This window comes from Natator depressus, chromosome 28 (assembly GCF_965152275.1).
Source record: "Natator depressus isolate rNatDep1 chromosome 28, rNatDep2.hap1, whole genome shotgun sequence".
NCBI lineage: Eukaryota > Metazoa > Chordata > Testudines > Cheloniidae > Natator > Natator depressus.
In genome coordinates this window covers 8014093-8016592 of record NC_134261.1, presented here as the reverse complement: position 1 = coordinate 8016592, position 2500 = coordinate 8014093, and the positions used below count along the sequence as shown (strand labels likewise).

General features: G+C 61.1%; 1 non-coding gene across 1 annotated transcript; it reads right to left on the bottom strand.

Moving 5' to 3' along the window:
• Window positions 1-697: 697 nt before the first annotated feature.
• Window positions 698-816, bottom strand: LOC141979758 (5S ribosomal RNA). Its single transcript, XR_012637151.1, has one exon. It is a non-coding gene; the product is annotated as a 5S ribosomal RNA (ribosomal RNA).
• Window positions 817-2500: the final 1684 nt, after the last annotated feature.

Sequence of the window (2500 nt, the reverse complement as noted above, 5' to 3'; positions counted from 1 at the left end):
TGGTGGCCGGACGGGGATTAAGCCCCGGCTCGGAGCAGGGCAAGCCCGGGCGGAGGGGGGTCCGCTTGGCCCCTGCCCGCGGGGGCAGGCTCCGGGTTGACCTGGTGGCCGGTTTGCTTTCGGGCCACCAGGTCAACCCGCTGAATGTATGGGGTTGACCTGCTGGCCGCTTTCCTTCCCGGCCACCAGGTCAACCCGCTGAATGTATGGGGTTGACCTGCTGGCCGCTTTCCTTCCCGGCCACCAGGTCAACCCGCTGAATGTATGGGGTTGACCTGCTGGCCGCTTTCCTTCCCGGCCACCAGGTCAACCCGCTGAATGTATGGGGTTGACCTGCTGGCCGCTTTCCTTCCCGGCCACCAGGTCAACCCGCTGAATGTATGGGGTTGACCTGCTGGCCGCTTTCCTTCCCGGCCACCAGGTCAACCCGCTGAAAGTATGGGGTTGACCTGCTGGCCGCTTTCCTTCCCGTCCACCAGGTCAACCCGCTGAATGTATGGGGTTGACCTGCTGGCCGCTCTGCTTCCCGGCCACCAGGTCAACCCCCTGCCGGTATGGGGTTGACCTGCTGGCCGCAGAGGGGCAGGCTCCGGGTTGACCTGGTGGCCGGCAGGGACTTCAGCCCCAGGGCCCCTGGCAGGGCGACCCTGCCCTTGTTCCCCAGAAAAGGAGAGAGCTGGCTCGCAGCGGGAAAAGCTGCCTACGGCACCTGGGATTCCCAGGCGGTCACCCATCCAAGTACTAGCCAGGCCCGGGACGGTTTACCTTCCGAGATCGGACGGGATCGGGGGCCTTCCGTCCGGTATGGCCGTAGGCACTCGGCTCCGGTCCGCCTCGTCCCCTTTCCCTTACTGACTCCCCTGCCTCGGGTGGGCCCGATCCTTTTTTCCGTTTTTTTTTTTCGCTCCGGAGGCTTCATGAGCCCCCCCCCAACACCCCTTTGGGGGTCGGTGAAAATTTTTTTTTCAGACTTCCAGGGGCCCGATCCTGGCCGCGGGCACCCGGCTCCGGGCACCCGGCTCCGGGCCGCCTCGTCCCCTTTCCCTTACTGACTCCGCTGCCTCGGGTGGGCCCGATCCTTTTTTCCGTTTTTTTTTTTCCGCTCCGGAGGCTTCGTGAGCCCCCCCCAACACCACTTTGGGGGTCGGTGAAAAAATTTTTTTCAGACTTCCAGGGGCCCGATCCTGGCCGCGGGCACCCGGCTCCGGGCACCCGGCTCCGGGCCGCCTCGTCCCCTTTCCCTTACTGACTCCCCTGCCTCGGGTGGGCCCGATCCTTTTTTCCGTTTTTTTTTTTTTTCGCTCCGGAGGCTTTATGAGCCCCCCCCAATACCACTTTGGGGGTCGGTGAAAAAAATTTTTCAGACTTCCAGGGGCCCGATCCTGGCCGCCGGCACCCGGCTCCGGGCACCCGGCTCCGGGCCGCCTCGTCCCCTTTCCCTTACTGACTCCCCTGCCTCGGGTGGGCCCGATCCTTTTTTCCGTTTTTTTTTTTTTCGCTCCGGAGGCTTTATGAGGCCCCCCCTAACCGTTTTTGGGGTCGGTGAAAATTTTTAGTCAGACTTCCAGGGGCCCGATCCTGGCCGCGGCTTCGCAGGCTGGCCTGGGGGGGGGGGCATCTCTAGCTCCGGCCGCGGACGGCGAGACGCTCGGCCACCAGGTCAGCCCGGAGGAAAAGGCTGAAAAAAATGTCTAAGTCCCCCCGGGACACCAGGTCAACCCGGAGGAAAAGGCTGAAAAAAATGTCTAAGTCCCCCCGGGACACCAGGTCAACCCGGAGGAAAAGGCTGAAAAAAAGTCTAAGTCCCCCCGGGACACCAGGTCAACCCGGAGGAAAAGGCTGAAAAAAATGTCTAAGTCCCCCCGGGACACCAGGTCAACCCGGAGGAAAAGGCTGAAAAAAAGTCTAAGTCCCCCCGGGACACCAGGTCAACCCGGAGGAAAAGGCTGAAAAAAAGTCTAAGTCCCCCCGGGACACCAGGTCAACCCGGAGGAAAAGGCTGAAAAAAAGTCTAAGTCCCCCCGGGACACCAGGTCAACCCGGAGGAAAAGGCTGAAAAAAAGTCTAAGTCCCCCCGGGACACCAGGTCAACCCGGAGGAAAAGGCTGAAAAAAATGTCTAAGTCCCCCCGGGACACCAGGTCAACCCGGAGGAAAAGGCTGAAAAAAAGTCTAAGTCCCCCCGGGACACCAGGTCAACCCGGAGGAAAAGGCTGAAAAAAAGTCTAAGTCCCCCCGGGACACCAGGTCAACCCGGAGGAAAAGGCTGAAAAAATGTCTAAGTCCCCCCGGGACACCAGGTCAACCCGGAGGAAAAGGCTGAAAAAAATGTCTAAGTCCCCCCGGGACACCAGGTCAACCCCGAGGAAAAGGCTGAAAAAATGTCTAAGTCCCTGCTCGGCCATCAGGTCAACCCCATTCAAAGTGACGGGTTGACCTGATGGCCGGCAGTCTCACGGAAGTCCGGATGGGGTCGCCAAAAGTGCCCTCGGCCGACCGAG